Below are 13,644 nucleotides of genomic sequence, written 5' to 3'. Positions count from 1 at the left end.
GTACCTTTGAGTCGAGCTTGCGCTATATAAATCTGCATTAAAAAAAAAAAAGTGAAAGTCGTTGCCTTTGTCTCACATTTTCTAGAAAGAGCAGAACTCCATCCGTCTGTAGTTTAACGAGAAGCTTTATTTTATGGGTTGTTACTTTCATGGGACACATCAACCATATTTGATAGTCCACTTTCTAGTTTCATTGTTGTGAATGTGAGGACGCCCAGAGATGACGTCACCCTGTGTACAAATATGGTACGCCTTGAGGAAATCAGTATCACCTAGTTGAAAAAGTTCGACCCGGGTAGCCATCTGAGCACGTTGAACGCTGATATCGGTAAGCATTTTTCTTTCTACTTTGATTAGCGGTATCATCGATAATGGGTAGAGGTAATTACTATATCCTGGTTTGTTTACAGTTTGAAAGCGATTTCCTGTGGTGTGGAGAAAGTACGAGTACACGTTACAGTTGACGTTGAAACAAGTGTGTTTACTGTGACGGTGGTTCTTCAGAATTTATAAATGCTAGTTTCAATTTTCATACTTACGGTTATTTTTTTGTCTACAGCACTCGTTGAGAGACCAAGATTGAAGTGAGTGGTTGTTTATTGTGTTGTGGGACGTGGTGATTTTGGATATCACATATTTAGAATTTTACCACAGTAATGGTGGTTGGAGTATATTTTCTGTTTGGTTTTGCACATTTTTCCTTTTTCTCTTCTCATTAGTTTTGGTTTATTCATTCGTTTAAACAGATTATGTTATTGCATGGAACAGTCTCATTAGTTGAGCAAACTCCTTAAGGTGTTTCTAGAGAATTTTTGTTGATTTTTTCTGACAACTATGAAAACCTTATACTTCCATGTACAGACAGTGTTCTGCATTTCATGTATTCAATGTTTTGGTATGTTTCAGATTGGATCCCCTGAAGAAGGGCCATCAGCCCGAAATGCATTGGGCAAGGGCAATATATGTTGTTTGTTCAATATGAAAATTTGAATATTTGAACATTAAATGGATTCTGTGCTATGATTTTGTTCAAAGTGATGTACAAATGTATTTAGAAACAGTTTAAGTTTGCGTAATGTTATAAAAGTGTTATTGCAACTGCTATTGCTAATGAGCACAGTGGTCAGGTCGCATCGACCTGAAATAGGGTGTATCTGATAGGCGTGATTAGGCAACACGCATTCCACTGTAGCACACGTGGATAAACCTTCAAAAATAAGTTACATTCCTTAAGAGTAGGTGTGCTTCACCTATGTAATAGTGTTCACATCAACCGTAAACCACAGACCTTTGTATTTACCAGTTCAGGTGCTGAGCGTAATACAACTCACATTTCCAGTTGATTTCCAGGATAGGGATCCTGTACATTAGGATGCAGTATCTGCCACAACCCAAGAATGCAGCAGCTGACTGTCTCTCTAGATCATCATTGAATAACCTTCAGGAGGAGGAAGATGTGTGTGAGGAAGTTATTATTGTTGTGTTGCAAAATGGCCTCTCAGGAGATGAATGGAGTAAAGAAGAAATTTCTGATGGCAAGTTGAGGCTGGTAAAAGGATGGGTGTGTAAAGATTGACTTCATAGAAAGCAATTGGCTTAAATTAACCTATCTTCTTGGCAGATCAGAGATTAATTTAGTGTAGTGCATGACAAATAACTGCAAGGTAGCAAAATAGTGCCACTAGAATGAATGAGAGAAAAGATGATCAACCTTGTCTATGTAAGGTCCCTGGGCAGGAGTATTATCAAAGGTAGTGTGTGGGTAAGACATTGATTGCCAAGTATGGATTCTGATGTGGACAAGGAAGCAAAGTCTTGCTTTACCTGCACAGTATGTGATAAGGTTCATGCCACGAGCAGAATACTCCTGTCTCCCATTGATGTGCCTGACAAACCCTGGAACAAGGTGTTTTTTAGATATTTTGGGCCCTGTTAAGTGGCATTGGAGTTGATGGGTGTTTTGTGCTTTCACTAGTTAATTGCTGCAAAGTGTGAGTTGCTATTGCAGTACTTAGAATGGTTTTCTATAATGAAGGCATTTCAGAAGTGCTAATTACTGATAATGGTGTATAGCTATGCTGGGCCGACTTTAGGGTGGTGCGGCCAGTGCAGCCCCACCTGGTACTGAGCTCGGGGGGATGGGGGTGCTGTGTTTAGAAATATCTTATGGGTTTAAAAGCACCTGCTACAGAGCCCTTTGTGTGTTAAGCAGTTTCCAGGCAACACTAAAAATATCAAGATAACTCTGGTGATTAATGTTTCTGCTGGAGAGGGATCAGAGTTTTGTCTAGTAGCAATTTGACTCATCCTTAGGTAACATAGAGGGTTAACGCGCCTGCTGCGAAGAATGTGTATCATGTAGATCACAGAACTGAATTTTATATGGATAGCTCAATGGGTTGCTGCTGTTGTCACAGAGATTTTTTTTTTACTTGTAGTTCATACGTTACAATGCTAATATAGCAAAGTGAGCTATGAACAGTCATCAAATAGCTTCATACAAACTGCATGGTATAGGTTAGAATATTATGCTTTTTTTCAAGTCTTTCATTAACCCAATGTTGTTAAAAAGGGTTTTTTTTGGATAAAAATGCATACTTCTGAGTAAAATACAAAAACAACAGGAACTGGGGGTCTTATAACGGACAGCACAAAGGTGATAAGTGAAAATGGACTGAAGTGCAACAGACCAAATCAAACCTGGCCACGAGCAGAGCATGGATTACCATCAATCTTACTCGAAGTACAGAGCAAATGGTGAGAGAAAGGTGGCTCTCATGATCAGTAATATCATTTGGTGATCCAACTATTTGGCAGAGGTATGTCCCTTGATCGTGGGGACTACCTCGCTAGTTTGAAGCTCTGTTGTTATCTCAGGCTGGTAAGTGTTAGCCAGCAACACATGAAGTGTAAGAAGTTGTGAAGAACAAGGATCGTGATCCTATAGTGTGCAGTGCAAGAAATAGAAAAAGTGAGAACTAAAAAAGGTTGTGTAGAGAGGACAAATCTTGATGTGCCGAGTACTCCACACACCTTGATTAAAAAGGTGTAACAAGGTTATAGCAGTACTAGCAAGTGAGTACTATGTAAAGGTCAACATGTTTCAGCCATCCGGGTTTGACTCCCTACGGCTTTCGTCAGGACCTATATTGCACTGAAACAAGCTACTGCAAAAAGTACATTACTAGGCGTGAAAAAAATCACACTTATCTGCATGTGAGAGGTTGAATAGAATTGGAAAAATACAACCTTAAACGCTCAAAATCCTCAGAGGCGTAGAGTGTAATCATCACCTAGAAAATAAAGCACCTGTTGCACACAGTCCAAAACACACACAACAAAACAGAAGTGCTGTCATTTTAAGCAAGAATCTTTCTTAGCATTATCAATAAGCATATCAAAATTGCTTACCCCACGTGCTCTAGGATTGTACCTCACCTACCCTGGAACCATGCTCGGGTGTAGGAGGCCCCGCTCTGTAACGTGGGTAACAAAAAAGCAAAACACAAGCAAAGAATTTCTCTTAAGTTTTTCATTGTTTTGTAATTTTTTCATTTTTTTATGTTTACAATTTTTCTAGAACTAAAGAATATTTTAATCAACTGTGATTATTGGTTTAGCTCAGAGGCGGTCCCCTAGTGTACCCCTGTGTAGTTCTGGCTTAGCATCCAGAATAGAAAACACTACACTCTCAATAAAATTAAATCACCCTGAAAACAATACAAAACGCCAGATTAACATAAAGCAAATATTTATGTCCAGGCTGCAATCTCAGCCAAGCGCTATTAACTAAAAAACTGAAGACAGGGCACAAAGTCCAATGAGTCCTCTGCTAACAAAACGCACACACCTTATGAAGGAAATCAAATCCATTCTAGAAAGATAGGAACGCTTACCTATCCGTCGTTGCCCCAGACCTGATCGAGCTGGGTGGGAGGCAGCGAGAGGACTGAGGAGTGCGCTTAAATAATGTTATCTGTCTTGCCTCGTAACGATCAGCGGTAGCTGCCACGCCCACTGAGGTCACCCCTCACTGTCTGTGAGTGGCGTATGTTAAGAACTACAAAGTGACGTAATGCTGCTTGGGAAATGTAGTTTATAACTTAGATGCAAGGAAAGCCGGATCATCCGTCCATACTATGCCGCTAAAATTGCGCATAATATGTAATGAGCGATGCTCAATGTCATAGGGCTAAATGAAAATGATAAAGAATACAAAATAAACTACAATAAAATAGTAAAATAATGAAAGTCGCCCATTGCTCAAATCCTGCAGCGTCTGCTCGAGGCTGCCATCTGCGGACAATGTAACATCTATAATTCTAAAATATAAAGCCCTGAATTATAAGCAGACCAATAATGTATTGTTACGCTATATGTCACGGAGCTGTATTTATCCTTCACGGTCTGGTGGTACATGTAGCGCTCCGGTATCATGGCTAATTAAGTGATCCCAACCAGAACGAAACTACAAGATGATGTCATGCAGACTAGAATTGTAGTTCCAAGGGGAATCATAATTGTATATACTGGCTAATCCTTTCCGTTATTACATTGCCTAGTACTGCATCACATACAAGAAAACTTGCTTCTAAATGCTCTAAAAATAAGAGTCTAAAAGGGACATAAAGGTCCAGACTACTGACAATAGGGATGTTGTATAGAACCGCCAAACGGTCACTCATACTGGCAAACTAGGAGTTGTACCAAGAAGAAGGTGCTTAGCATTAGAAGTTCCTGACACATATAGATATCTATGAATCATGTTAAAAATTATATCTATATGTTGCCAGTGGATGCCATTCACTGGAATCGAGTGTTATATAACCTGTCAGTGATTACGTCATGTATGAAGCCCTTAGTAGTCTTATGCTCAGGTAATCCCTCAATCAAGAATTTTTGAACTGTATTTCTACAGGCTAGTCCAAGGTATATCATCATTTAGACCTAGAGTGTCGCTATGAAGTTTGTATACCCATTTCTGTTCTTTAATGAACAGGAATCTGGAAACATCACTCATGTGCAGAGGTATGATTGGTTTTTCTAATACTGTCCAGTGAAACTCTTCTGCAGCATGGTTCGCCTCTACAAAGTGTCTAGTATGTCTGGTTGTGAGTTTTTTGCACCTGAACGTGCTCTTATGTTCAAGCATGCGTGCCCTCACTTTGCAAGTGGTCATACCCACATATCGGATGTGACACGGGCACGTGAGTAGGTAGATCAAGTTACTACTGTTGCAATTAGTAAATTGACTTTGGATCCAAGGGCTGTCGGAACCAATGTCTATAGTAGTACTATGGGTGGTTTGTGGGAAAACCGAACAACCCCCGCATGGATGGTGTCCAGAAACTGGCGGTAAATCCCAAAGAGTCCCCAGTGGCCTTGGTAGGCACGCCTGGGGACGTGTATGTACCAGTCTGTCTCTTAAGTTGCCTGATCTTTTGAAGGCAAACAATGGTGGAGCGATATTGTCATTGCAGCTGTTTAAGATACGCCTATGTTTTTTGATACTCTTCTTGATTCTGTTAGATAGAGTACTGAATGTGTTGACAAACGTCAACCGTTCAAGGGGTGGTTTAGGTGTAGGTAAATCTAGCAGAGCTTCACGGTTGTTGTTTGAGGCTCTCTTACATGACCGTTTGATCAGTTTGTGTGGGTAGAGTCTCTCTTTGAGTTGCTCTGTTAAGAGGTTAGAATGTTTTACAAAGCCCTAGTAGAGCAGTTCCTTCTGACTCTTAAAAACTGGCAATAGGGTAAATTATCCCTAAGGGCCTTCGGGTGCTGGCTGTCATATCTCAACAGTGAGTTACGTGCCATGGGTTTTCGATACAATTCACTCGCTAGGCCTTGTGGTGTTACAAAGATGGATAAATCTAGAAAAGCCAGACGCATCTTGTCACTCTCTACTGTGAACTTCAAGTAGTCATTGCGTGTATTTAGCCAACGATGGAATAAGCCAATTGACTCTTGGTCACCACGCCACACCACCAACACATCGTCAATATACCGCTTCCATAAGCGAATTGATGTGAGGAAGGGATTGGTGGGGGCCAACACATGTTCCTGTTCAAAAGAATGCACATACAGATTCGCTAAGCTGGGCGCGAAAACGCTGCCCATGCTGGTACCTGAGATCTGCAAATAGGTGGTGTTCTCAAATTTGAAAAAGTTTTCTTTCATTGCTATACGTGCCAAAGACATAATGAAATGTACTGGTGTGATGGACTGTAAATCAGTGGCTTCCAAAATAGTGCATATTGTGTCTAGTGTCTCATTTTGAGGGATTGATGTATACAGAGACTCGACGTCAAAGGAGACTAGAAAATCTGTCTCGACGTCGAATTCAACTTGTGGAAGCAGTCGCAGGACATCCTTAGTGTCCTGTAGATATGTTGGCATTTTCTGGACAATGGGTCTTAGAAAATGGTCCACGAAAGTAGACAAAGGTTCCAAAAGGGAACCTATGCCGGAGATGATGGGCCTCCCAGGAGGTGGCCTAATGGGCTTATGCACCTTGGGTAGGACGTAAAAGTACGGAATGGCAGGGAATTTTGTTTGTAAAAACTGTGCTTCTCGTGTTGTTATCCACCCTTCCCTCAGTGCTTCTTCAATATGTTGCCCAATTGTGCTTTTTAATCTTTCAGTGGGATCCTGTGTCAGAGCTTTATAAGAATTCTCATCATTCAACTGACGGAGGCATTCTGCCCTATAGTCGGTGGTGTGCAGAATGACAATGGAACCACCCTTGTCCGCAGGTTTGATAGTAATCTCATTGTCTTTAGCCAAAGTGGTGAGTGCCAGTTGTTCGCAACGTGGTAGGTTGTAGAACCTTGGTTGCTTCTGTTTGTATAGGGTAGTGACCTCACTAGTCACAGCTTTTTCAAAGGTCAAAACTTGAGATGGAACCAAGTGTGTAGGAGGATTGAAAGTCGATTTCAATCTGAGACCCGTATTTTGCTCATTCTCAATGGTGTCCATGAGTGGTTTGTCCCTGAAGAAATAATGGAGCCTGAGTTTTCTAAAGAACTGACCTAGTGGTTAATTTGAGCAAACGAACTCTCACCAAGACGGAGCAGTCCGTTCTCAATAGGGGTCTAGGTTTCGTCATCACCTCTGAAGGTGACCCCTTTCGGACTCAATGTGAACTGGCACAGTTCTTTAGAAAACTCAGGCTTCATTATTTCTTCAGGGACAAACCACTCATGGACACCATTGAGAATGAGCAAAATACGGGTCTCAGATTGAAATCGACTTTCAATCCTTTGACGTCGAGTCTCTGTATACATCAATCCCTCAAAATGAGACACTAGACACAATATGCACTATTTTGGAAGCCACTGATTTACAGTCCATCACACCAGTACATTTCATTATGTCTTTGGCACATATAGCAATGAAAGAAAACTTTTTCAAATTTGAGAACACCACCTATTTGCAGATCTCAGGTACCAGCATGGGCAGCGTTTTCGCGCCCAGCTTAGCGAATCTGTATGTGCATTCTTTTGAACAGGAACATGTGTTGGCCCCCACCAATCCCTTCCTCACATCGATTCGCTTATGGAAGCGGTATATTGACGATGTGTTGGTGGTGTGGCGTGGTGACCAAGAGTCAATTGGCTTATTCCATCGTTGGCTAAATACACGCAATGACTACTTGAAGTTCACAGTAGAGAGTGACAAGATGCGTCTGGCTTTTCTAGATTTATCCATCTTTGTAACACCACAAGGCCTAGCGAGTGAATTGTATCGAAAACCCATGGCACGTAACTCACTGTTGAGATATGACAGCCAGCACCCGAAGGCCCTTAGGGATAATTTACACTATGGCAAGTTTTTAAGAGTCCGAAGGAACTGCTCTACTACAGAGGGCTTTGTAAAACATTCTAACCTCTTAACAGAACCACTCAAAGAGAGACTCTACCCACACAAACTGATCAAACGGTCATGTAAGAGAGCCTCAAACAACAACCGTGAAGCTCTGCTAGATTTACCTACACCTAAACCACCCCTTGAACGGTTGACGTTTGTCAACACATTCAGTGCTCTATCTAACAGAATCAAGAAGAGTATCAAAAAACATTGGCGTATCTTAAACAGCTGCAATGACAATATCGCTCCACCATTGTTTGCCTTCAAAAGATCAGGCAACTTAAGAGACAGACTGGTACATAAACGTCCCCAGGCGTGCCTACCAAGGCCACTGGGGACTCTTTGGGATTTACCGCCAGTTTCTGGACACCATCAATGCGGGGGTTGTTCGGTTTGCCCACAAACCACCCATAGTACTACTATAGACATTGGTTCCGACAGCCCTTGGATCCAAAGTCAATTTACTAATTGCAACAGTAGTAACTTGATCTACCTACTCACGTGCCCGTGTCACATCCGATATGTGGGTATGACCACTCGCAAAGTGAGGGCACGCATGCTTGAACATAAGAGCACGTTCAGGTGCAAAAAACTCACAACCAGACTTACTAGACACTTTGTAGAGGCGAACCATGCTGCAGAAGAGTTTCACTGGACAGTATTAGAAAAACCAATCATACCTCTGCACATGAGTGATGTTTCCAGATTCCTGTTCATTAAAGAACAGAAATGGGTATACAAACTTCATAGCGACACTCTAGGTCTAAATGATGATATACCTTGGACTAGCCTGTAGAAATACAGTTCAAAAATTCTTGATTGAGGGATTACCTGAGCATAAGACTACTAAGGGCTTCATACATGACGTAATCACTGACAGGTTATATAACACTCGATTCCTGTGAATGGCATCCACTGGCGACATATAGATATAATTTTTAACATGATTCATAGATATCTATATGTGTCAGGAACTTCTAATGCTAAGCACCTTCTTCTTGGTACAACTCCTAGTTTGCCAGTATGAGTGACCGTTTGGCGGTTCTATACAACATCCCTATTGTCAGTAGTCTGGACCTTTATGTCCCTTTTAGACTCTTATTTTTAGAGCATTTAGAAGCAAGTTTTCTTGTATGTGATGCAGTACTAGGCAATGTAATAACGGAAAGGATTAGCCAGTATATACAATTATGATTCCCCTTGGAACTACAATTCTAGTCTGCATGACATCATCTTGTAGTTTCGTTCTGGTTGGGATCACTTAATTAGCCATGATACCGGAGCGCTACATGTACCACCAGACCGTGAAGGATAAATACAGCTCCATGACATATAGCGTAACAATACATTATTGGTCTGCTTATAATTCAGGGCTTTATATTTTAGAATTATAGATGTTACATTGTCCGCAGATGGCAGCCTCGAGCAGACGCTGCAGGATTTGAGCAATGGGCGACTTTCATTATTTTACTATTTTATTGTAGTTTATTTTGTATTCTTTATCATTTTCATTTAGCCCTATGACATTGAGCATCGCTCATTACATATTATGCGCAATTTTAGCGGCATAGTATGGACGGATGATCCGGCTTTCCTTGCATCTAAGTTATAAACTACATTTCCCAAGCAGCATTACGTCACTTTGTAGTTCTTAACATACGCCACTCACAGACAGCGAGGGGTGACCTCAGTGGGCGTGGCAGCTACCGCTGATCGTTACGAGGCGAGACAGATAACATTATTTAAGCGCACTCCTCAGTCCTCTCGCTGCCTCCCACCCAGCTCTATCAGGTCTGGGGCAACGACGGATAGGTAAGCGTTCCTAACTTTCTAGAATGGATTTGATTTCCTTCATAAGGTGTGTGCGTTTTGTTAGCAGAGGACTCATTGGACTTTGTGCCTTGTCTTCAGTTTTTTAGTTAATAGCGCTTGGCTGAGATTGCAGCCTGGACATAAATATTTGCTTTATGTTAATCTGGCATTTTGAATTGTTTTCAGGGTGATTTAATTTTATTGAGAGTGTAGTGTTTTCTATTCTGGATGCTAAGCCAGAACTACACAGGGGTACACTAGGGGACCGCCTCTGAGCTAAACCAATAATCACAGTTGATTAAAATATTCTTTAGTTCTAGAAAAATTGTAAACATAAAAAAATGAAATAATTACAAAACAATGAAAAACTTAAGAGAAATTCTTTGCTTGTGTTTTGCTTTTTTGTTACCCACGTTACAGAGCGGGGCCTCCTACACCCGAGCATGGTTCCAGGGTAGGTGAGGTACAATCCTAGAGCACGTGGGGTAAGCAATTTTGATATGCTTATTGATAATGCTAAGAAAGATTCTTGCTTAAAATGACAGCACTTCTGTTTTGTTGTGTGTGTTTTGGACTGTGTGCAACAGGTGCTTTATTTTCTAGGTGATGATTACACTCTACGCCTCTGAGGATTTTGAGCGTTTAAGGTTGTATTTTTCCAATTCTATTCAACCTCTCACATGCAGATAAGTGTGATTTTTTTCACGCCTAGTAATGTACTTTTTGCAGTAGCTTGTTTCAGTGCAACATAGGTCCTGACGAAAGCCGTAGGGAGTCAAACCCGGATGGCTGAAACATGTTGACCTTTACATAGTAGTCACTTGCTAGTACTGCTATAACCTTGTTACACCTTTTTAATCAAGGTGTGTGGAGTACTCGGCACATCAAGATTTGTCTTCTCTACACAACCTTTTTTAGTTCTCACTTTTTCTATTTCTTGCACTGCACACTATAGGATCACGATCCTTGTTCTTCACAACTTCTTACACTTCATGTGTTGCTGGCTAACACTTACCAGCCTGAGATAACAACAGAGCTTCAAACTAGCGAGGTAGTCCCCACGATCAAGGGACATACCTCTGCCAAATAGTTGGATCACCAAATGATATTACTGATCATGAGAGCCACCTTTCTCTCACCATTTGCTCTGTACTTCGAGTAAGATTGATGGTAATCCATCCTCTGCTCGTGGCCAGGTTTGATTTGGTCTGTTGCACTTCAGTCCATTTTCACTTATCACCTTTGTGCTGTCCGTTATAAGACCCCCAGTTCCTGTTGTTTTTGTGTATAACTTAGTAGTAGGGGAGTGGTACTTGGGCAGGTCTATAAACTATATTCCCTTAGACCCTTTTTTCTCACTAGGATTATTGATACTTCTGAGTAAAGCCAACCCCAACCACTGTGGTTTTATATCCTGAGTTTGTGTTTCTCGAGACCATTCTTAGAATATACTGCCTAATAGTATGGATTACATGTGATTCCTACACCGTTGTATTCCTCATTGTCCTATGTAACATTTCCAATAGACTGATTAACATGGGTATGATTCATTCTCTCTCTATCATTTGTGTGTGTTGTAAAGTGCTCTAATACCCTACACTGGTATGGTAGGGCTGTGAAAGCAATTAAAAAACATGTGAAAGAGGGGCTATGGAGAGATAAGGGACACCGTTGGAGGGTGTTAGTCAGGGTATCTGTGAAAAAGGTTGTGGGCACCAAAAAAGTTTGTCTCCCCGGGGGCCACCAGTGCCAAAGCCCTGCAGCCATTGCAGAAGTCATCATAGATTTTTCAAGAGAAATGTTAAGTAAGCACCTCCAAACTACTCTATACTGTCCCAGAGTTAATTGTCCAAAATAACGTATAAATAAAATGATAATAGTACTTGCAAGGATGAACAGATTCATGCTAGTAAAGCCCTTTAGGAAATTATTAGGGCCTACTACGCAACCCTGAAGACTGTTAAAGAGGAGTCCTATTACTCAGAGGGAAGCAAGCAGGAACCAAGTTTTCCACAGAGTTGTTAAACATTGAACAAGGCAAACAAGTGAACAGAGGCCACATTAGTGAGTGTGTGCTGTCTCACCAAAGGAAGTATACGGAACGTTACAACGGTTACAACCAGTTGAAAGAAGTGACGAAGTTATAATTCCATGTGAGTGAGTTGGTAAAGAAAGAAACCTGGTGCATTACCCGGAAAGGTGTCCAAGTATTTCGGGCCCTTTCAGACTCATGAGTTGAGGAGGAGTGTTTTGTACCTAGAAAACAGGCAAGTTTGGGAAATGGACAGAATTTGGGAAGTGCTGTTTAGAAGAAAGTTGAATCAGTTTGGTTTTATGTTCTTCTGTTTCGAGAGAAGAAGATTTAAAAAGTCACTAAAGATAAATACTACTCTTTAAATTAGTCTTCGCTGAACGAATTCAGTAATTATGATAAGTATATTATCTATTACAAAAGACACATTCAATCAATCTTCGGTCAGACATTTGACACAAAGCAGGATAGGAAGTACAAAAGAACAGATTATTAGCTTGATTCTCCATTGTGGCATAGAATTTAACAAAGGTCTCACCCCAGGCATAGATGATACTGTGTGAGGTGTATGCCATGTCACTATTGAACATCACCTGTCAATTTTTTGGATTGTCAGTCTTTGACTTGTCATCCTGCTTTTGCATGATGGACAGATAAACCTGCTGCGAAATCTAGCCTTTCATCAGTAACAATAATATAGAAATAGCATGTTATATTTAAACAAGTGCTGTTCTACCTATACTACAACAAGAAACTTCTTTCTAAATCAGTCCTTCTTAAGGACATTGCACAGCCACTACAGTAATTAGAGTAAGTGTGCACTGTTTGGTGCATCAGTCTTCGAGTGGCCATCATATCTTTCTATTTGCTCTACGCTGCACAACTTCAGGGATTGTTGGAGAAGATGGACAGGAATTGAGTTCTATTGAGGCTAATCTGGGGTAGTTTGATTCATTACTCCGCGACAGAAAACCAGAAAACTATTTCTGGGGCATGTGTTTTTGAGATTTAATAGGCACCTGATCTCTTATAATGTTACATGCATATATGTGGCTGCCTCGAGAACTGAAACCCGAATTACAGGGATGTCCCACATAGGTCCAGGATGAACAGATCCATGCCAGAATTTTGGGCTATCCACCTAAAGGAAATTTGTATCCATTAAATCTAAATGGTGATAATTTGTATAGTCAGTTGATATTATAAAAATCTAGCAACACGAAAAAAAAAAGTAATATATTTTTCTGAAACAAGACTAAAGATGACAAAGGATCAAGAGGTAAATCCAACTGAGCAGTCCTAAAGCTCCTATTCCTGGTCATATAAAAAACACGATTTAAACAGCATTTCAGATTATTTTGCCATTAGAGAACTATACTAAATGTGTTTCTAACAATTGTTTTGGGCAGTAGAGAAAAAATCATGAAATAGGAAACTACATTCCAGAAAGTCATCCGAAGTCTGTAGCACATACCTTAGTTATAAGGGAGGGAGTCTAAAGACCATGTTACAATGTATCTCTTTTCATGAACAAACATTGATTGCCAAAGGCAATAGTATGGGCTAGGCAAGCTAGTGAGATGTTTTTTTTAAAACATTTTTTAAAAGCCTTAAAAAGAGCAAGAAGAAAGGAAAATATGCTGCTGCCGAACTATGGTAGCCATAAGCTTTTGTCAAAAATTAAACTTAAAAAAGAATTACCATTGCATTTAATTTGAATGAAACTATACAGGTGCTTCCAAGTAGGCAGCTGGTTTTAATTGAAGTATGGGCACCCTTTTTCACTGTATTGTATATCACAAGTGGCAAAAAGAAAAGATTATTTTGGTTTTCAATTAATATAACATGAAGAGATAGTTTAAACACATCTATATATGTATTTATATATATTCGAATGTAACACGTTTTGGCTCAATACATCCTTTAACACT

At 40.4% G+C, this 13,644-nt stretch overlaps 1 long non-coding RNA gene across 1 annotated transcript; it reads left to right on the top strand.

Annotated features, from left to right (window-relative positions):
• The first annotated feature begins 271 nt into the window (after positions 1 to 271).
• LOC146789568 (uncharacterized) lies at positions 272 to 1,018 on the top strand. The gene is made up of 3 exons (XR_014969828.1): positions 272 to 328; positions 560 to 584; positions 907 to 1,018. It is a non-coding gene; the product is annotated as an uncharacterized LOC146789568 (long non-coding RNA).
• Positions 1,019 to 13,644: the final 12,626 nt, after the last annotated feature.

Source organism: Triturus cristatus, chromosome 10 (assembly GCF_964204655.1).
Source record: "Triturus cristatus chromosome 10, aTriCri1.1, whole genome shotgun sequence".
NCBI lineage: Eukaryota > Metazoa > Chordata > Amphibia > Caudata > Salamandridae > Triturus > Triturus cristatus.
The sequence above is the reverse complement of the archived record's forward strand: the minus strand, read 5'-3'. Positions and strand labels throughout refer to the sequence as shown.